Below are 23,167 nucleotides of genomic sequence, written 5' to 3' on the forward strand. Positions count from 1 at the left end.
GAGGCAGAATTCCTTCAGTATGTGTTCAGATTTCCTCTTCTTATAAAGTCACCAGTCCTATTTAACTAGGGCTCAGCCTAATGGCTTCATTTTAATTTAATTATTCTTTAAAGACTCTACCTGTAAATACAGTTACATTCTGAGGTACTAGGGGTTAGGACTTCAACATGAATTTTTGGGAAAACACAATTCATCCCATAAAAGATGCCAAATAATCTACTTTGGGATGGAGTAGGAGGAAGCAAACCAGCAGATGTTTTCTTAAACTCATTTATGGAATTCATAATTTGGTATGAAATGCATTTTATAAATGGCTAGCAAGTCACTTTTATTATCTAATGTTATATTTATAAATTGCTAGGGAATCTATTCTCTGTCTCCAAAGTGTTTCCAGAAAATTCTGACTTCTTATTTCATATTAAGTTACCAGGTATTTGGTATATATAAAGCGTGTGTGTATGTGTGTGTGTGTATATATATATGGTATAGATAAAGTACCAGGTATTTGGTACTTTTTGTTAAGAGGATACTTTCTAAATTAAATATTTTTCAAAAACTAGAATTGGTGCTTATTACTATCTTATTCTATAAAGTATATAAACTCAATATTAAATCTCACAGAAATATTAAAGTCATTAGCATTTCCATACTGACAAGATTGGACTTTCAAATTTTTGCATCATGGGAACTAAAAATTCATCTTTTTAAAATACAATAAAGCATTTTGTTTTGTGATAATTGTAGATTCACATGTAATTATAAGAAATAATATGAAGAGATCTTGTGTACCCTTTACCTAATTTCCCCCAATGGTAGTATCTTGTGAAAGTATAGTGTAATATTAAAACTAGGATATTGACGTCCCACACCCATCTTCAACCCTTCCACAACCCCCCGAATCCCTGTTGTCCCCAGTTCATGGCAGTCACTAGTTTCTTCTCTGTTTCTGTACTTTTGTCATTTCAAGGATGTTATATAAATGGAATCATACAGTAAGTAAGCTTTTAGGATTAGACTTTTTCACTCAGCATAATTCCTTTGATTTATCCAAGTTGTCACATTTATGGGTAGTTTGGAAAATGCTGTTTTTAGAGTCCCAGCCCCAGCATTGCAGAACAGGGTTTCTGAGGCTTGGCACTATGGACATTTGGACTAGATAATTCTTTGATATTGAGGACTGTCCTGTGCATTGTAGGATATATTGCATCCGTGGCATTTACCCAATGCATGCTAATAGGATCCCCCCAGGTATGACAACCAAAAATGCCTTCAGACATTGCCTAAAGTTCCCACGGGTTGCTACATTTTCCCAGAAATTACCAAATATCCTATCCCTTGGGTGAGAACCACTAGAGTAGAGTGTAGAAAGTGGACTTGGAGTGAGGAGACTACAACAAAATCCATCCCTCAGACTATTCTGCATGTCTACGCACCCTTCTACACACATGTCCATGTGAGCGTTCCCTTACCTAGAGACTACCTTGTAATGTTACAATGAAATTTGTACGAAATAATAAAGAAGCAGCAGAAGTAAAGAGAAAATAGTTAACATATACAGAGACACACACCAAACCCATGAGAATGGACTCTGGAGGCTGTGTCCTTTGACTCCATGGACAAGACTTAGTTGAAGACTAAATCATGTAGACACATTATAACCTCTAGAAACCAATATGCATACAGAATCCAGCACCTTCATATAAGTGTCAGGCTTAAAGGAACAGTAGTTTGTTGGGTCAGGTACTTTTATTTATTTATTTTTTTTCCCCCGAGACAGGTTCTTGCTCCGTCACTCAGGCTGGAGTGCAGTGCATGATCACTTGGCTCACTGCAGCCTTGACCTCCCCAGGCTCAGGTGATCCTCCCACCTCAGCCTCCCAAGTAGCTGGGACCACAGGTGTGTACCACCATGCCCAGCTAATTTTTTTTTTTGTATTCTTTGTAGCGACAGGGTTTTGCGATGTTGCCCAGGCCAGTCTTGAACTCCTGGGCTCAACTCTGCGCCTGCTGGGCCTCTCAAAGTACTGGGATTACAGGCATGAGCCACTGCACCTAGCCCAGATGCTTTCTTTTTTAAAAAGCGTATCATGGAAATTTTCAGTCATGAAAAAATTAATAGATTTTTAAAAATCTATTAGTAATCTTTTTTTTTTTTTTTTTTTTAACCCATAGCCCTACCCTTTTTGGTTAATTGAAGCAAATCTCAGATATTAGATGGGTTTTCCTTTTTTTTTTTTTTTTTTTTTTTTTTGGGATGGAGTTTCACTCTGTCGCCCAGGCTGGAGTGCAGTAGTGCCATCTCGGCTCACTGTAACCTCCACCTCCTAGGTTTAAGCGATTCTCCTGTCTTAGCCTCCTGAGTAGCTGGGATTACAGGTGCCTGCTACCATGCCTGGCTGATTGTTGTATTTTTAGTAGAGATGGGGTTTCACATTGTTGGCCAGGCTGGTCCCAAACTCCTGACCTCAAATGACCCACCCGCCTCAGCCTCCCAAAGTGCTGGGATTATAAGTGTGAGCCACCGTGCCTGGCCAGAATTAGATGATTTTGGTGATATAAAATAATCTATGTCCTAATCTATGTCCCGACCCCCATTCTTTTTAAAATAAACTTTTAGTTTTAGACTAGCCTTAGATTTATAGAATATTGCGACGATATTAGAGAATTCCCACACATCCCATATCCAATTTCCCGTTATTAACATCTTATATTAATATGGTATATTTCAGTTAATTCTAATGTCCATACTGTATTCAGATTTTCTTAGTTTTTACCTAATGTGCTTTTGCTGTTCTAAGGACAATAGGTAAAAGCTAAGGCTCTCATCCAGGATACCACACTGCATTTGGTTATTACATCTCTTTAGGCTCTTCTTGGCTGTGACAATTTCTCACACTTTCCTCGTTTTTGATGACCTTGACAGTTTTGAGAAACGCAGGCATACGCTGGTGATATTGTGGGTTCAGTTCTGAGCCATTGCAATAAAGGGACTATCACAAAGTGAGTCACACAAATTTGGGGGGGTTGCATAGAAAACTAACGTTTACATTATACCATAATCTTTTAAGTGTACAATAGCATTACAGCTACAAAAAAAAAAAAAAAAAAAAAGCCCAATGTGCATGCCTTAATTTTAAAAATACTTTGTTGTTCAAAAATGCTAATGATCATCTGAGCCTTCAGTGAGTGGTAATCTTTTTGCTAGTGAGAGTCTTGTCTCGACATTGATGCCTGCTAATGCTTCCTGAAGGTTAGGATGGCTGTGGCAAGTTCTTTTTTTTTTGTTTTTTGAGATGGAATCTTGCTCTGTTGCCCAGGCTGGTGCAATCCAGCTCACCTCAACCTCTGCCTCCCTGCTTCAAGTGATTCTCCTGCCTCAGCCTCCTGAGTAGCTGGTACTACAGGCATGCGCCACCACACCCGGCTAATTTTTTTGTAGTTTTAGTAGAGATGGGGTTTCACCATGTTGGCCAGGCTGGTCTCAAATTCCTGACCTCAAATGATCCACCTGCCTTGGCCTTCCAAAGTGCTGAGATTACAGGCGTGAGCCACTGTGCCCGGCCAAGTTCTTAAAATAAGGCGGAAGTAAAGTAAAGTTTGACATGTTGATTGACTCTTCCATTCACAAAAGATTTTTCTGTAACTGTTTGATAGCAATTTACCCACAGTAGAACTTCTTTCAAAATTAGAGTCAATCCTCTAAAACCCTGCTTTATCAACTAAGTTTAGTAATATGCTTTTTGTTATTTGAACAATGTTCACAGCATCATCACCAGGAGTGATTCCATTTCAAGAAACCATTTCTTTGCACATCCATATCTTCTGTCTCTACTTCTAATTTTGGTTCTCTTGCTATTTCACCCTATCTGCAGTGACTTACTCCACTGAAGTCTTGAAGCTGTCGCTCATCCATGAAGGTTGGAACCAACTTCTAAACCCCTGTTAATATTGATATTTTGTTCTTCTGGCAAATGTGGACTAAAAAAAAAAAATGGTATTTTGACCTCCTCTAATGAGTGGGTTTTTTTTGTTGTTGTTTTGTGAGATACAGTTTTGCTTTGTCACCCAGGCTGGAGTGCAGTGCTGCAGTCATAGCTCACTGCAGCTTCAAACTTCTGGGTTCAAGCAGTCCTCCCGCCTCGGCTTCCCGAGTTGTTGGGACTACAAGCATATGCTACCATGCCCAACTTTTTTTTTGGTATTTTTTTGTAGCGATTGGGTCTGTTGTCCAGGCTGGGCTTGAACTCCAGGCCTCAAGTAACCCTCTGTTGTCCAGGCTGGTCTTAAACTCCAGGCCTCAAGTAGCCCTCCCACCTCCACCTCCAAAAGTGTTGGGACTACAGGCATGAGACACCATGCCTGGCTATGAATGTGCTTAATGGCATCTAGAATGATAAAGCTTTTCCAGAAAGTTTTCAGTTTATTTTGCACAGATCCACCAGAGGAATCACTATCCGTGGCAGCTGTCGTCTTACTCAATTTACTTCTTAAATAATTAGACTTGAAAGTAGAAATTATTCCTTGATCCATGGGCTGCAGAATGTACGGTGTGTTAGCAGGCATGAAAACAACATTTATCTCCTTATATATCTCCATCACAGTTTGGGGTATATTGTCAGTGAGGTATATTGTCAGTGAGCAGTGATATTTTGAAAGCAATCTTTCTGATTAGTAGGTCTCAACAGTGGGCTTAATATATTCAGTAAACCATGCTGTAAAACAGATGTGCTGTCATCCAGGTTTTGTTGTTCCATTTCTAGAGCACAGGCAGAGTAGATCTTGCGATCTTGCATAATTCTTAAAGGCCCTAAGATTTTCAGAATGGTAAGTGAGCACTGGCTTCAACTTAAAGTCACCAGCTGCATCAGCCCCTAACAAGAGAGTCACCCTATCCTTTGAAGCCAGGCATTGATATCTCTAGCCATGAAAGGTTCTAAATGCCATCTTTTTCCAATAGATGGCTGTTTAGTCTACATTGAAAATATATTGTTTAGTGTAGCCATCCTCGTCAGTGATCTTAGCTAGATCTTTTGGATAACTTGCTGCAGCTTCTCCGTCAGCACTTGCTGCCTCACCTTGTATTTTATGTTGTGGAGACGATACCTTTCCTTAAACCTCATGAGCAATTCTTTGCTCGTTTCAAACATTTCTTTTGCAGCTTTCTTTTCTCAGTCTGCATAGAATTGAAGAGAGTTAGGGCCTAGCCCTAAGACTGGTTTAAAGGAATGTTTTGGCTGGTTTGATCTTCTATCTGGAGGACTAATGCTTTCTTCATATCCACATTAAGGCTGTGTCACTTTCTTATTCCTGTGTTCACTGGCATAGCACTTTTAATTCCCTTCAAGAACTTTTCCTTTGCGTGCAAGAGGCCTAGCTTTCAGCCTGTCTTGGCTTTCCACATGCCTAAGCTAAATCACTTGTAGTTTTTTATTTAAAGTGAGAGATGTGTGACTCTCCTTTCCCTTGAACACTTACAGGCCATTGTAGAGTTATCAATTGTCTGGATTTCAATACAGTTGTGTCTTAGGGAACAGGGAGGCCCAAGGAGATGGGGAGAGACAAAGAAATGGCTGGTTTGGTCAAGCAGTGAGAACACACACATTTATCAAGTAAGTTCCCTGTCTCATATCTGCATGTGGTTCCTTATGTCCCAAAACAATTACAGTAGTAACATCAAAGATCATTGACACAGATCACCATAACAAATATCATAGTAATAAAAAAGTTGAAATATCATGAGTATTACCAAAATGTAACACAGCAACATAAAGTAAACAAATACTAATGGGAAAATGGTGCTCATACACTTTGTCAATACAGGGTTGCCACAACCCTTCAATTTGTGGGGAAAAAAAAAAAAAAAAAGACAAACCCCAATATCAACGAAGCACAATAAAGCGAAATGTTTAAATGAGGTATACATCTACTAGTTAGGTATTTTGTAGATGTCCCTCAGTTGGGATTTGTTTCATGTTTTGGGGAGGAAGACTACAGAGGTCAAATGCCGTTGTCATCATACCCTATTAAGGATACATAGTATCTGTGTTTATCATTATTGAGGGTAATCTCAATTACCGCTGAGGTGGTGGTTGTCAGGTTTCTCCACTGTAAAGTTTCTCCCCACCTTCCCTTCTTGTACTGTAGTCCTTTGGAAGGAAGTCCACGTGCACAGCCCACCCCTGAGGGTGAAGTGTCTAAATTATTTGGCATTCTGCCTGGAGATCTGTTATATTCTGTCCTGTTTATTATTTAGTCATTTATTTCTCTCAGTTTGGACTTAGGAACATTTATTTTATACTTTGGGTTATAATGCAATACAACTTTTTTGTTCAGATGATTGTCACAGCTATGGCTATTATGAGCTCTTCAGTTGGTTCCATCTGTCCCTTTGATGTGCCCCCGACATTGTGGTTTTGGTTTGTTTTATTGAGCACTTCCTTATTTTCTGGCACTGCAAGAGCCATCTTGCGTATTTCCTGTCCCAGTCTTAGAATCAGCCATTTTCCTAAGGACTCCTGGGCCTTTTTTATTGGAGAATGATATTAAAAACCAAGATCTGGGTGTGTGTTAGGCCATTCTTGCATTACTGTAAAGAAATACCAGAGACTGGGTAATTCATAAAGAAAAGAGGTTACATTGGCTCAGAGTTCTGCAGGCTTTATAGGAAGCATGGTGCTGGCATCTGCTTGGCTTCTAGGAAGGCCTCGGGAAGCATCCAGTCGTGGCAGAAGGCGAACGGAGAGCAGGTGTGTCACATAGTGAAAGCAGGAGCAAGCAAGAGAGAGTGGTAAGGGAGGTGCCACATACTTTTAAATGACCAGATCTTGTAAGAAATCCCTGTCAGGAAGTCAGTACCAAGTCATGAGGGATGGATTCACCCCCATGATCCAAGCATCTCCCACCAGGCCCCACCTCCAGCACTGGATCATGTATCTGCCTCTGTCATATTACACAGAAGTTGTCCTGCCCTAAAAATTCCCCTGTGCTTCGTATTGAACCCTCTGCCTCCCCACCCTATGAGCCCCTGACTACTACTGGTCTGTTTATCATCTCTATAGTTTTACCTTTTCCAGAATGTCATATAATGGAAAGCATACAATATGTAGCCTTTTCAAGCTGGCTTCTTTCATTTAGGAATATGCATTTCAGTTTCTTTCACATCTTTGTGTAGTTTGATTGTTCTTTTTGCTGAATAAAACCCCGTTGTATGGATGTACCACTGTTCATTCATCTTTTGAGGGACCTCTTAGTTGTTTGCTTCCAAGTTTTGGTGGTTATGAATAAAGCTGCTGTAAGGTTTCATGTGCAGGTTTTTGTGTTGGTGAGTTTTGATAGTTTAAAGAAATTGATACATTTCATCTTGTATTTGTGGGTATAGAGTTGTTTGTAATAGTTCTTTATTATCCTTTCACTGTTCATGGGAGCAGTGTGATGACTCATTCTTCATTGCTGATACTGGTAATTTGTCTTTTCTCTTTTTTCTCAGGGAAGAGAGGGTACAGTCTAATCCGTTTACCTGGCTAGAGGTTTATTACTTTTTTTGATCTTTTTAAAGAACCAGCTTTTGGTTTTGTTGATTTTTCTCTTACTGTTTTCCTTTTTCCAATTTCATTGATTTCTACTTTAATTTTTATTGTATTTTTTCTTCTGATTGCCTTAGGCTTAAATTGTTTTCTTTTTTCTTTTTAATTTTTAAATTTTTAATTTTCTACTAAGTTCATGTCAGACAAGTAAAATGAGCTGACTTCGTAATAAGATTTGAGGGAGGCATATTTCCCACAAGCACATGAAAACCCAATCACCACACTTATGAACTACAAAAGAATCAAATTGTTCTTCTTTCTCTGATTTTCAGAAGTGAAAGCTTAGGTTATTGACTTCAAACCTTTCTTCCTTTCTAATATTTTCATTTAATGCTGCATGTTTTTCTCTAAACACTGCGTGCTTTGTATCCCACAAATGTTAAGTTATATTTTCATTTTTACTTTAGTTCAATATATTATTTAATTTTTGAGACTTCTTAGACCCATGGGTTATTTAGAAATATATTAATTTCTAGATATTTGGGGATTTTCCAGATATCTCTGTTACTGATTTCTAGTTTAATTCATGTTATTTGAGACCATGCTTTGTGTGCTTTCTAGTCTTGATTCTAGTCTTGAATCTGTTAAGATGTGTTTCATGGTCCAGAATGTGGTCTATATTGGTGAATGTGAGCTAGAGAAGAATGTATATCTACTATTGTTGAATGGAATTTCCTATAAATGTCATTTAGATCAGGTTGATTGATAGTGCTGTGCTGTTGAAGTTACCAGTTTCTTCACTGATACTCTGTCTGCTTGATCTATCAATAACTGACAGTGTTGAAGTCTCCACCTGTAGTAGTGGATTTGTCTCTATATTTTTCTTAGTTTTTGCCTCATGTATTTTGATGGCTTCTTATTTGAAACATACACATTCAAGATTGTTAATGTCTTCTTGGAGAACCGACCTCTTTATTATTATGTAAGACCCTTTTTATCCCTGATTATCAGACAAAATCTGTTTTGTCTGCAGTTAAAATTACTCCAGCTTTCTTTTGAGTAACATCAGCATGATACATCTTTCTCCATCCCTTTACTGTTAGCATATCTAAATCTTTATAGTCCAAGTTGGTTTCTTACAGACATGATATGGTTAGGTCTTTTTAAAAAATTTTGTCCACTGTGGCACTCTCTTTTGATTGGTATATTTAGACAATTCATATTAGAAGTGATTATTAATATCGTTGGATTAGCATCTTCCATCTTTGTAACTGTTTTGCATTCATTGCTTTTTAATTTTTTTTTAATTGGGCATTTTATGTGATTCAACTTTATCTCATCTCTTGTATGAGCTTCCTATTCCTAACAGCGCAACTTACAGTTCTAGAAGTCAGAAGTCTGAAATGCGTCTCAGGGGACTAAACTCAAGGTGTTGGCAGGGCTATTTCACTTTTTTGAGGTTCTGGGAGAGAATCTGTTTCCTTGCGCTATTGAGAAGCCACCTGCAGTCCTTGGCTTGTGGCCCTTTTCTTCCATCTTCAAAGCTAGCAGCAGGTCGAGTTCTTCTCACATTGCATCACTCTGATCTCCTCTTTTGCCTCCCTCTTTCACATTTAAGGACCCTTGTAATTATATTGGGTCTACTCACATAATCCAGAATAATCTCTGTATCTTAACGTCATCTGAGTAGCACCTTTAATCCCATCTGCTACCTTAATTCTGGGGATTAGGATGTGTACATTTCTGAGGGGATCATTATTCTGTCAGTTACCATGTAGCATATCAATTATACTTTAAAAAAGTTTTTAGGAGGCTGAGGCAGGAGAATCGCTTAAACTTGGGAGGCAGAGGTTGCGGTGAGCCAAGATCATGCCACTGCACTCCAGACTGGGCAACGAGAGCAAAACTCTGTCTCAAAAAAACCAAAAAAATTTTTTTAAAGCTGGGTGCTGTGGTTCACCCCTGTAATCCCAGGACTTTGGGAGTCCGAGGCAGGTGGATCACTTGAGGTCAGGAGTTTGAGATCAGCCTGGCCAACATGATGAAACCCCGTCTCTACTAAAAACACAAAATTAACTGGGCATGCCTGTTGTCCCAGCTACTCAGGAGGCTGAGGCAGAAGAATTGCTTGAACCTGGGAGGCGGAGGTTGCAGTGAGCCAAGATCGTGCCACTTCCAGCCTGAGTGACAGAGTGAGACTCCGTCTCAAAAAAAAAAAAAAAAAAAAAAAAAAAATTCTAATGTGTAGAAAGCAAAAGTTCCTCTTCAAAGCTTCCCCTTTAAGTCATAAATGTTATTGATATCTTTTCTCAGAACTAACTTTCTTCAAGTTTCTTATTTTATAATAATGACTCTCTGTTAAGCCTTATGTAGCAAATGTGACAGAATAAGTATACTCTGACTTCAGTATCTGTGTTAAACATGCTCACAGGCACGTAATACATTCTGTGTCCTTGTACCTTAGTCAAATTATTCGTGCTGAACGTGCCCAGGCATATCCCAGCTTGCAGCCTCCTCCCTTATTTGGGAATATTACTACTTTTCTAAATCCTTTCATAAGCAACTTCCTTTTTTCTTTTGTTCCTCACTGCCTTTACCTATTTAGAAAAGTTTTGAACTGTTAGCCAATTGGGTTTTAGTTTAGGTTGTGAGGTCTGGCTCCAGCCAATGGAGTCAGGACACAGCAATAGGGACCTCATGCGTAAAGGATAAATATTCTAGTGTCTTTTTTTACTTTGTGTGTGCTCGTGGCAGGATTGCTGATGGGCACCTCCCTTTCTGCAGAGTAAACGTCGCCTTGCTGAGGAAACTTTTTGTCTGATTGCTGATTCTTCTCTGTGACATTGGGGAATAAGCATTTGTTTCCATCATAGTGTTTACTCTTGAGTTTACAGTATGCATTTTATTTTATTTTTCAATTGGCATATAATTATGTATATGGGATACATAGTGATGTTTCTATACATATAATGTATCAGTGATCAGATCAGAGTAATTAGCATATCCATCAACTCATACATTTATCATTTCTTTGTGTTGGGAACATTCAATATTCTCCTTATAGGTATTTGAAACTGTACAATATGTTACTGTTAACTGTAGTCATCCTACAGTGCTATAGAACACTAGAACTTATTCCACCTATTTAGCTGTAGTTTTGTATCCTTTAACAAATCTCTTCCTATCTCCTCCCTTCCCCCTACCCTTCCCAGCCTCTAGTACCCTCTGTTCTAATTTTTCTATGAGATAACTTTTTTTCAGCTTCCACATATAAATGAGAACATGTGGTGTTTAACTTTCTGTTCCTGGCTTATTTCACTTAATATCCTCCAGTTCCATCCATGTTGCTGTGAATGACAGGATTCCACTCATTTTATGGCTAAATAGTATTTCATTGTGTTTATATTCCACATTTTCTTTATCTGTTCATCTGTTGGACACCCAGATTCATTCTGTATTTTGGCTGTTGTGAATAATGCTGCAGTTAACACGGGGATGTAGATGTCTCTTCGATATACCAATTTCCTTTCCTTTGGATAAATGCCCAGTAGTGGGATTGCTGGATCATATGGTATGCTATTTGCAGATTTTGAGGAACCTCTATACTGTTTTCCATAGTGGCTATACTAGTTGATATTCTCACCCACAGAGTATGAGAGTTCCTTTTTCTCTGCATCCTTCCCAGCATTTGTTGGTTTTGTTTTATTTGTCTTTTTGGTAATAGCCACTCTAACTGGGATGAGATGATACCTCATTGTGCTTTTGATTTGCCGTTCCTTGATGATTTGTGATAATTGAACATTTTGTCATATTTTTTGGCCGTTTGTTTGTCTTCTTTTGAGGATGGCTGTTCAGATCATTTGCCCATTTTTAAATCTGATTTTTTTTTCCTGCTGAGATGTTTTAGTTCCTGGTTTATTCTGGATATTAATCCCCTTTTGGATGAATAGTTTGCTTATATTTTCTCCCATTCCGTAGGTTGTCTTTTCACTCTGTTGATTGTTCCCTTTGCTGTGTAGAAGTTTTTTAATGTGACATAATCCCATGTGTTTGTTTTTGCTTTTGTTGCCTGGGGTTTTGAAGTTGTATTCATAAAATATTTTCCCAGATTAATGCCCTGAAGCATTTCCCCTGTTTTCTCTCAGTAGTTTTATAGTTTCAGGTTTTACATTTAGGTCTTTAATCCATTTTCAGTTGATTTTCGTATAGAGGTGGGAGGCTAGTTTCATTCGTCTGCATATGAATATCCAGTTTTCCCAGTACCATCTATTGAAGATACTGTCCTTTCCCCAGTGAGTATTCTTGGCATCTTTGTCAATAATCAGTTGGCTGTAGTTACTGTGGATTAATTTCTGGGTTCTCTGTTCTGTTCCATTGCTCTGTGTCTGTTTTTATGCCCGTACCATGTTGTTTCCATCACTACAGCTTTGTAGTATATTTTGAAGTCTGGGAGCATGATGCTTCCAGCTTAAAGTGTGAGGGAGGGTGGGAGTTCTGGAATCTGGTTAAATCTCAGTCTGACAGCGGGTCTGGGTCTCACATAGGTTCACTCTTACAGTGGGTGGTGATCTTCACAAGTATTTCTCTAGTGTTAGAGTTCTTCTCCCCTGTGCCCTATTCCCGCCCTGTTTCCTTGAGGCCCTGACCTTTGCAAATTTTTTTGCCCTGTAGATATGACAGGAAGGCTGGAGGGAACTGGAGTGGGAGGAATGCCTTTTGCATTTACCTAGTTAGGAGAAGGATCTGGCAAAGCTTTTTTCCCCTGGAGCAAATGACTTTGTGGCAGAGAAAACTCTGGGCTTATTACTCTTCCCCTCCCCTGCCAGAAGGGATCTTTCTGGGATCTTCCACCTTAGTGCCTGGTGGAGTTTCTGGAGGTAAAGCCCACAGAAGTGTGGGTCCCGCACCTCCTGAGACTGCTTCCCCGAGCTTCTCACTGTCTCACTAGTCCACATCCAGCCTCCAGCACCAGCTTATGGCTCCGGCAGTTTCTGCTCCAAGTAAGTGGATCGTCTGTGTCTTTCCAGGTTTCCAGCACAGTTTGCTGTGCTCCCGCCCCATAATCCCAGCACTTTGGGAGGCCAAGGTGGGCGGATCACCTGAGGGCGGGAGTTTGAGACCAGCCTGACCAACATGGAGAAACTCTACAAAAATACAGAATTAGCCAGGCGTGGTGGGGCATGCCTGTAATCCCAGCTCCTTGGGAGGCTGAGGCAGGAGAATCGTTTGAACCTGTGGGTGGAGGTTGCGGTGAGCTGAAATTGCGCCATTGCACTCCAGTCTAGGCAACAAGAGTGAAACTGTCTCAAAAAAAAAAAAAAAAAAAAAAGGGACAAGGTTATCACTTTTTAATGTTCTGTTCTTGCAAGTATAAAGGTATCTTACTACTTTTCAGAAAAACCTTTTTTTATGCATTATTTTGCACTTTAAGGCAACAAAAGCTGTAAAGGCTCTCTTTATTAGATTTTTCATTAGTGCATCTAAGGATTTGTCAGATTGTTCCTTTTCTGTTGAAACCTGAATTGATTAGTTTTCATTCCTCTAGAAGCAGATCTTGAGATTGAAATCTGAATCCAAGTTGTGTATTTGCCAGGTAGTCCCAGGACACACCAGTAGGGGAATGAAGTGTGCCATCTAGGAGAGACAGCCAATAAAGGGCATGTTTTCAAGCCAGGTCCCGCTGTGGACAACTGAAGCTTCATTGTGTTGGGGAATTCTATAGCCAGTGTAGAATACGTATGTCTGAGTTGTTATTTTTCCACTGGGAGTTTGGAGGGAGGCTGTATTTAAGGAAGCTGGGGTTGTTTTTATCAGTATATTGTGAGGACTGCCCTCAGGTAGGTCGGTACACATTCCCCTGTAGTTTGGGTCTGCCCTGCACGTGGGTAGATGGGCTTCAGAAGCCAGAGAGATACAGGTACTGGCAGTTGGAATTCAGAACACTGTGTGGGATGGTAATGCTCAACGGGACCTGCAAACGACAGTAACTGTGATGTTTATTTACTGGGCTTGGTTAACAGCATGAGCTAGGATCTGGTGATTTGCCAGATTGATTAAATCTGTCAGCTTTCTAAACCTGTTGAGGTGGTAGATACTCAGAAATTAATTTCCTATACAGTTCACTATGTATGGAGAAAAAAAATTTTCTGAAAAAGGCCGATAGCTAGGCATGGTGGCTCATGCCTATAATCCCAGTACTTTGGGTGGATGAGGTGAGGATCGCTTGAGCCCAGGAGTTGGAGGCTATAGTAAGCTATGAGCATAAACACTGCACCCCAGTCTGGGTGACAGTGAGACCCTGTCTCCAAAAAAAAAAGGCCCAAGATTTGGTCACAGTTTGATTTGCTGATTTTTTTTTTTTTTTTTTTTTTTTTTGGGCAATACCTAGCCTGCACACTTTGAAATGCAAAAACAACTGTTTAGAAAATAGCCCTGGCCTTGTGCTTCCGATAATGGTCTGAGTAACCTAGTTAAAGCCAGCTGATACTTTTCTGAAAAGCATCAAGGAATTTACAACATAGTAAAGAATTACTGGGCTAAGATTCGGGAGGTAGAAATCCAGAGACATGAGCCTCTGACCCAGGGCCGCTTTTGCTCGCTATTTGCTGTTCTGGAAGAGCAGGTGAGAGGCTGGGGAGTGTAGTTAACTGACTCACAGGAGGACAGGAACAAAAACTGGAGTCTAGGACTTGCCGTGGGTAAGAAATCTGGTGAGCCACCTAGGGTTAATGTTGAAGCCTTGAGAGACTGCCGTCCAGAACACTCATGGGCTGGGAGTGCGCCCGCCTTTGCCTGGACTGAAGCTCCATGGGGTCACCTGGGGGTTTAGTAAATCTCAAATGGTGAAATGGATTAGGGTAATCTCAAATTGCTGGTGACCCCAGTCACCTAACAGAGGCAGATGAAAATCCTCCCCAGAGGAAGATAACATCTCGTGTCTCAAATGATTTCTGAAATGATTTTTCAACTAGTGTCCACCACACAACCAAGTCAGTGTAACCAGGCCCAGTGGGAGACAACCTTAACAAGAACCCGCACAGATAACAGAGGATAGAAACAGGCTTCGTAGACAGTGGAATTACCAGACAGACGCTAAAGCATATGTTTATTAAGTTCATGGAGATAAAAGTTGAATAAAAACATTTCAACAAGGAATTGGAAACTTAATATGAAGGGGCAAAGCAGACCTGAAAAACAACGAAATACTAGATCTAAAAAATACAGTAGCCAGAATGGAGGATTCAGTGGATTCAGCAGATCAGATACTGCTGAAGAGAAAAGTGAGCCCCCGGAGAGATCAGAAGAAACCTCTCTGAATGACGTGTGAGCGGGGAAAGGCTGGGCAACACTGAAGAGGCTGTAAGAAATACACCCCATCCTTAGAAAGTCTGACGTATGTGATTGGAATTCTAGAAGGAGAAGAGGGAGTGGGGTAGAAGGAATATTTGTTTTTGTTTTTTTTTAGATGGAGTTTCACTCTTGTTGCCCAGGCTGGAGTGCAATGGTGCAATCTCAGCTCACCGCAGCCTCCGCCTCCTGGATTCAAGCTATTCTTCTGCTTCAGCCTCCTGAGTATCTGGGATTACAGGTGTGCGCCACCAAGCCTGGCAAATTTTGTATTTTTAATAGAGACGGGGTTTCTCCATGTTGGTCAGGCTGGTCTGGAACCCCCGACCTCAGGTGATCCACCCGCCTCGGCCTCCCAAAGTACTGGGATTACAGGCATGAGCCACCACGCCCGGCCAGAAGGAATATTTGAATAAATAATGGCAGAGATTTTTGAAACCCCATGTAAGATGACAATCCACAGAATAAGAGATTCTAAATATAGCATAAGGTGATTTTTAAAGTTTTCCACTTCTAAGCAATAGTCTGATTCATTTTCCTCAGATTGAGCTTCCTTCCTCTCTTGCTCTCTAATTTTAGCAGTGGTTTTCAGAATTCTGCTGAGAGTGTTTTTCTAACAACTGATGAATTACATGTTTTTTTTTTAATCACATTTATAAAATAATTTATGTACTAGAGTTCCAAAAATTTTGATTGGACAAAAAGGATGCAACTTCTATTTTGATTGAAGACCACGAGATAAGAACATCTTTTTTTTTTTTTTTTCCTCCACATGAAAGTTTTTAGTTTATTAATCTGCTTGTGAAAAATCCATAATGGACACAGGTAGCCTTTTACTGCAGCACCTTTACTCTTTCGGCTGTGATCCAATCTCCAGCTCACTTTTTGCCAGCACCAACATTGGCCTTTGCAGTCCCCCTGACTTTCTTCATTCTGTTCTTGCATTCCTTTCATTGCTTTCTTGAGGTCTTTTTCTTCTCATACAGGCCATGTCTTGCAAGTCTATGTTTGGGTTCATTTTTCTTTGCATAATCCAGGGAGTCATAAATCATGCCAAAGCCAGTTGTCTTGCCACCACCAAAATGAGTTCTGAATCCAAATACAAAGATGACATCCGGTGTGGTCTTGTACATTTTGGCTAGTTTTTCCCGAATTTCTGTCTTAGAAATTGTTGCCTTCCCGGGGTGAAGGACATCGATGACCATTTGTTTCCTCTGAAGTAGTCGGTTGGTCATGAACTTTGAAGTGCGGACAGTTACGATGTCCATGATGGCGGCCTATCTTCAGACAGTCAGGGAGGAAAAGCAAGAACATCTTAAATAAAAGACAAGCTTTCCAGACCCAAAGGATTATTTTATAATGCAGGAATTTCAGCATAATGGGCAGTTAGGGGGCAGAACCCCTCACTAGCACCCCTCAGTCATGGTTTATAGGTAGCTCTTACTCTGTCTCTTCCGGCCAACTAGGAAGAATGCCTCTCACAGATGAATGGCATACCTGACACAGGAAAGAGTATGTGTAGGATGCAAGTGAAGACCCTTGTATTAATACTACTATTAATATTTATGTATAATAGCTGGACACAGTGGCAGGTGCCCAGAGTCAGTTTATTTCAATTTATATTATTTGTTTTCCTTACTGTTCTTTTCTACCCCATAGAATTAGGAGGTAGAAACCAACTGACCTCATTCTTGCTCCCTGAGGCTATGGTAGCTTTTACCTTCTTGTCTTCCACAGGTCTCTAGTGAGCGAGAGCTGCTACTTTTTACTTGGGCATTTGTTCAAAGTGTTGAAGAATAATGGTCAGCCTCTACCATCCCTTGTTCACTGGCTCATCAGCTGCCCCAGGTTTTGCTCTTTTAGCTATTTGCCATGTTGTTTGTCCTTTTAGTTTCTTTTCTGTGTGTTTGATTAAATTTGCTTCTTTCTCCCATCAGCATTACTTTGTGGTTTTCTTCTGCATTTGAGACACAGTGTTAGACATTTCATGCGTTCATGTTCTTTTTGACTGTTTTACAGAGAAGAGATTCATAAATATCAGGGATGTCTGAGGATCATTCCCAGGGAGCATATGATGTCTGGAATTTGCTCTGAACCTTTCCTAATTCAGCAGTCTCCTTATCTGTAATTATAAACTACTATTGGTAGCTGTAGTTTATTTCTTCTAGTTTTCAGGGTAGATAAGGAATGAGAAAGAATAATGTATATTTTTATGTTGTCATCACCTGGTAATTTCACAGGGGTATGTAGGTACTGTACTGTTGTAAATTAATATTTGTACTCACATGACTACAGCTGAGTTAAAATATGAATGTGCCTCTTGTATGGAAAAAGCTAACAAATATTTGCTGTTTAACAATTTGTAATACAGGGTATTTTACAAGAAAATAACTGGAAATTACCAAAAGGTAAATATTTAAATACATTTTAAATGCATTAAATATTGTGAAAATTATTTTATACTGGTAGAAAATGAACGTTGTCCTGTGAAATAGAATTGTCTCATTAGTCTTGTGGTAAAAGGTGGACATTAAAAGGTGATTATGAATTTCAGATTAGATAATGATTCATAGAGGAAAAACTATTCTTCAGATTGTGCTTTTAGAACATTTGTTCAGTACTCAAATTTTATTCTCGTATTTTTGACATATTGATGAAATTAAAATATTCTTTCAGTGTGCTTAAAACCGTTCGGTTTTCTTTGGACATGTGGCTATGGAAATCCCCTTTGCTTGTGAGGTTAAAATGATATGGTATCCTATTTCTTTCATAGCCTTAAAGTATTTAATCTTTTCCATAGTTGTTCTTATATTTTCAAGTTAGGGAGTTTTTCCCTAAGAAATTTTTTATCTCGTTTCTTAAATCACTACATATTCCTTGTAGAAAATGTTTTAAATAAAAGAAAGAACAAAGAAAATTAGCCATAATGCCGCTAACCTGAGTCGATTAATTTTTTGGTGGTTGCCAAAAGCAGTATAGCATTTTGTAGATAGTGAAGAAAGATGAAAAATAAGTAGTAGATTATATAGCAGAACATTGAAGTGGTGAGACTTCTGGTGATTTTTAAATAGTTTCCTTTTTGCTTCTCTGTATTTTCTGAGCTTTTAGCACAATAGCAAAAGCTATTAAAACATTAATTGTAGGCCAGGTGCAGTGGCTCACACCTGTAATCCCAGCACTTTGGGAGGCCTAGGCGGGCGGATCGCCTGAGGTCAGGAGTTCAAGACCAGCCTGTCCAACATGGCGAAACCCCGTCTCTAATAAAAAAAACACAAAACATTAGCCAGGCCTGCTGGTGGGCCCCTGTAATCCCAGCTACTCAGGAGGCTGAGGCAGGAGAATCGCTTGAACCCGGGAGGCAGAGGTTGCAGTGAGCCGAGATCTTGCCGCCGCCTTCCAGCCTGGGTGACAAGAGTGAAACTCTGACTCAAAAAAAAAACAAAAAAACAAACAAAAACATTAATTGCCAGCACCCTGAATGGAGCCTCGCCTGTAGATCTTCTATTGTGTTCCTAGTTTATCAGCCTTTTCTTTAGGATTATTTAATGATTTTCATTAAATCATTCAGAAATAATTTAGATTTCTGAAAGATTAAGATTTCTGGAAAACGTTAGATTGTTTAAACTGGAAGATTAGTGGAATTAAGCCATCATCTGTAGAGTGACATTGCATAACAGGCATTGTCTTAGTGACTTTTATGTAATTTAACTGCTTTATGGAGCACGGTTTTATAGCTGGTGTGGACTACGTCCTCTATAGAGGACGACTACAAAAAGCATTTCAAAAGGAGCCTTCTTACCTCAAAGCCGGGTATTGTGCTGTTGAGAAATACCCCTCAGGCTAATCTGATGATGATGCCGGAATGTAAATTGGGTGAGCTAAGATTTTAGTCCTTTTGTGACCTAAATAGTTCACCAGAAAACATTTTAGATATTAACAACAGTTTTTAGATATTAACAACAGTAGATGCTAACAGTCACAATAAAAATTTGCTTTTTGTGCAGATTTAAGTATGTATGTGCTTAAATTGTTATTTGCATGTTTTTGTATACACATTTTTCTAGTTTCCTGGATTGCGTAGTAGTATAAGGCTACTCTTCACTTACAAAGATGATGTCAGCTTCCAGCCCTGACCCCATACCACTCTATCTGTTTTCTTCCTCTTCTTATGGATATCAGCTTTTTAAAAATGGTTTATGGGGGATGCTAGAAACCAACCCAATATTATGCTTTGTCTTTCCTTTGTTTATCCTTTGTTTTATAATATAGGCAGGTGTGTGTACTTATATGTAGCATCCTATATATATACTCTTCTCATCTTTTTTCACCTGACAACATAATTTACAGATTAATCTACAATTAGCAATTAATAAAGACACTTTCCTTTTTATAGCTGTGTATTGCTCTGTTGTGTGGATAGTTGTTAGTTTGTTCAACCAGCCCCTTATTAATGGACAATTGGGTTGATTTTAGCCTTTTGCTATTATAAATAGTTCTGTAGTGAGTAGGCCTATGCATATATTGTTTCCTATTTTTACCATTTGCGGTATAGATTACTAGAAGTAATATTGCTAAGTCAGAGAGCAGATAGTGTATTTTGCTGGATATTGCTAAATGAACCTGCATAGAAGGTATACTATGTGTTAGAAATGCTTGTTCCTCGGTGATGTAAAGAAATAGCACTTGAACATAAATTTAATTTCCTCAGCAAGGCCATTTTTACTTTCTGCAGAAAGGGTACACTCACCAGCAGTTTTGCCACGAGAGTACACTGAACAAAGGAGACAGGGTCTTTTAAAACCTGACGCATCCACCCTACTGCCGTGTCTGGTTTCCATTGGCTGGGATGGAACCTCACATTCTGTATTTGTCCCGATTGGCTAGCAACTTAGAACTTTTTAAAAGAGGCAAAGGCAGAGGAGAACAAAGGAAAGAGGAAGTAACTTGTGGAATGCTGAGAAAGGTAAAAACACCTTCAAATAAGGAATAGGAGCAGGCCATGACCTAATGCTTGGACCAGTATAAGCATGCCAGGGCAAATATTTAGGCTAAATTGTGGGAGCTAAGAACATAAAGTACATTGATTTCTTTATCACGGCTAGCAGATATTTAAGAATGTTAGCACAGGTCTTTGAATAAATTTTGCTTCTAAGAGAAGTTACTATTTATTCCTAATTAGATGGGGAGGAAAGTTTTTGAGGAGGAACCTCTACTTTGCTTTTTACAAATGTATGAAAGTTTCTCTATAGCCTCACTGTCAGAATATGTTGTCAAGCTTTTGGATTTTTTCAGTTAAACGGGTGGGAAATGATATTTCAATGTAATTTAAATTTGCATTTCCCTTAGTATAAGCAGGTTTGAGCATTTTTTTCATATAGCTAAGAACTACTTGTGTTTCTGTTCTGTGAATGGTTTATAAGGTGGTTGTTCCTTTATTTTTAGAATCTCTTTGAGATTGTGACTCGCAGACCCTAAGTTGACCCCCAGTAATTCCCTTCCCTGCAGTGGGGACGGGTCCTGTGACTTGCTTGTAACCAACAGAGTATAGCAAAGGTGATAGAATGTCAATCTCTTGATTAGGCTAGGTCATATGGCAAAAATAGGAGGCCACTCCTGTGACTACATCAACGTTATAGAAGACTGTGTCTTAAGCAGACCAGAGTAGGCGACTCCTCAGGGTTGGTTTGATGAAGTCAAGAGCTGTATTGGTGAAGCCCATGTGGCAAGGAACTGCAGGGAACCTCTAGGATCTGAGGGTGGCCTCCAGCCGACAGCTATTAAAAAGCCAGGGCCTGTCAGTCCTGAGCCACAAGGAATTGAATTCTTACAATTTGAGTGAGTTCAGAGCAAATTCTTCCCCAGTTAAGCCTCTAGGAGAGAACACAGCTTGGCTGACACCTTGTTTGTAGCCTTGGGGACCCTCAGTAGAGGGTCCAGCTGAGCTGTACTCACTCTTGACCCACAGAAATAGCAAGATAATAAGTGCGTGTTGTTTTAAGCCATTAAGTTTGTAGTAATTACATAGCAATAGAAAACCAATATTGAGATATTACTCTTGTCTGTGATACCAATGATAAGTATTTTTTCTAGTTTGTCACTTGTCTTTTTGCTATTCTTTTTATGTCTTTTAGTATCCAGAGTTTAGTATTCAGAGTTTTTTGTCTTTATGTAATCCAGTTTCTTTTCCTGTATTCTGATCTTTTTTAGTCCTAGCTAGAAAAATTTTGGCCAATCCCAGATAATAGAGGAATTTACTCATATTCTCTTCTAGTACTTGTATGGAGTCATGTTTTATAATTAAATATCCAATTTTCTTGATAAATGATGGGAGGAGTAGACTCTATTGTTTTTCCATATGGCTAAACAGTTGGTCTGACATCATTTAGTTGAAAGTCATTCGTTTCCTCTCAGGTTTGTGATGTTGTCTTTATTTATACTAAGCTTATACTAAATTTGTTTATAGCAAACTTATACTAGATTTCTAAATTTCTAAATGTAATTGGGTCTTTTTTCTCTTCTTTTCCCGTTGGTTTGTCTGTCTGTGCGTGGGCCCTGCTGTGCTGTCTAAATAGAGAAGCCCTGGAGTTCGCTTGCTCTGCAGTGGGGCTCACCTCTCGCTAGTTCTTTTTCCAAAGTTTACCTGTCTATTCTCTGCTTATTTATTCTTTTCCAAATGAACTTTATAATTAACTTGTCTAGCTCCAGAAAAAAAAAACTGATAATATATTTAACATGATTGTGTAGCACTTACAAGTTAACTTAGGGAGAACTGACGTATTTATTAGGATTTTGTGTCTTTTTGTCCAAGAATATGGCATGTACATCTTTCCATTAGTTCAAGTCTTCCTTTGGGACCTTTTGGAGTTTCGCATTGTTTTCCTCATAAATGTTTTAGACATTTATTGTTAAATTTGTGCTTAATATTTTAAGATGTTTGTCTTGATATTCATAAATGAGATTTTTTTGTGGGGGAGGTTGAGTCTTTGTCAGGTTTTTGAAATAAATGTTATGTTCATTTCGTAAAACAAATTGGAAAGCTTTCCTTTAAAAAAATATTTGGCTTAAGTAGCAGTAGGATTTCCTCTGACACTCTTCTCTGTGCCTGGTGGTTTGTTTTGTTGTTTTTTGTTTTTTTTCTTTAGAGTTTTTGTTTTGGGGAACTCTTTTATGACTTTTTTTGGGACTGGGGTCAATTTTAAAAAGTCGTGTTTTCTTTAAAAGTTACTCTCTTCTAGCTAGGTGTAGTGGTGCACACCTGTAATCCCAGCTGTTCAGGAGGCTGAGAGGAGGGTAACTTGAGCCTGGAGTGTGGAGTTTGAGTCTAGCCTGGGCAACAGAGGGAGACCCTGTCTCCTAAAAAAAAAGAAAAGAAAAGAAAAATTTACATTTTCAAGTTGATTTTGTTAGAACTATACAAAATCACCTCTTTTTAAAATTTCCTCTCACAGTGTTTTCAAATTTATTGTTAAGAAATCATGGACTAAGAGGAAGACTTGGTACTTTTGCTGGCGTGTTGAGTAGTTGTTTCATAATGAAACCATCTAATGAAACTGTTTAAACTGGTTAGCCACGTTTCTTGCCTCTCCTTCTTGCCTCTCCTTCTTCACAATAAACACTCATTTCCTAGGATGTGGTCTGCTTACATATTATACTCTTCTCTAAGATTTCACATTGCACAGAATATAAACAATGTCCTTTAACCTTTTCTGGAACAGAAATACACTTCAAAAAATACACTTCAAAAATTATACAAACAAGTATGTATTAATTGTTAATACTAAGCACTATGCTAAACATATGGGTCTGAAAAGATGGAAGTGACCCCTGTCCTCAGGGGGCTCGTTTATGGTAAGTATAGCAGTGCTTACCCTACAGGCAAATTGTCTGTTGGGATATCTTGGGTTCACATATCTGTAAAGGATGATTCTGCTGTCATTAATTGTCCCCCTCCAAAATCACAATGTTGAGCATCTCATTTTCCAGCCATGACATTTCATCTTTCTGGTTCCCTCTGTCTGGTAACAACTCCAGCAATTATTTAGCCACACCAGGACCTCTAATCCATTGGCCTATTCACATTTTTCATCTTGCCTCATACTTCCACATCCTCATATCTCTGTTTCCCTGGCTTAAATCTGTGATTCGTCATAATCATCGCACTGTATATACTTGCCCCATTCCTGTCTGTTGTACCTCCCTGGCAAAAACCCACCTCTCAGCTTATAAGGCACCTATCCCTGAGCAGCTACCAGACCACGACTGAAGAAAAACGTAAGACCATAGTGACTTGTCTCACT

At 39.1% G+C, this 23,167-nt stretch overlaps 1 protein-coding gene, 1 non-coding gene and 1 pseudogene across 5 annotated transcripts in view; 1 reads left to right on the plus strand and 2 right to left on the minus strand.

Annotated features, from left to right (window-relative positions):
* Positions 1-23,167, plus strand: part of GALNT11 (polypeptide N-acetylgalactosaminyltransferase 11) — an 87,203-nt gene that overhangs the window by 28,278 nt on the left and 35,758 nt on the right. The window lies entirely within an intron of this gene.
* On the minus strand, positions 7,721-7,826 carry LOC112621979. The gene has a single exon (XR_003118897.1). It is a non-coding gene; the product is annotated as a small nucleolar RNA U13 (small nucleolar RNA).
* LOC112621377 lies at positions 15,640-16,139 on the minus strand (annotated as a pseudogene). The gene has a single exon (XR_003118717.1). The product of XR_003118717.1 is annotated as a 40S ribosomal protein S24 pseudogene (transcript).

This window comes from Theropithecus gelada, chromosome 3 (genome assembly GCF_003255815.1).
Source record: "Theropithecus gelada isolate Dixy chromosome 3, Tgel_1.0, whole genome shotgun sequence".
Taxonomy (NCBI): domain Eukaryota; kingdom Metazoa; phylum Chordata; class Mammalia; order Primates; family Cercopithecidae; genus Theropithecus; species Theropithecus gelada.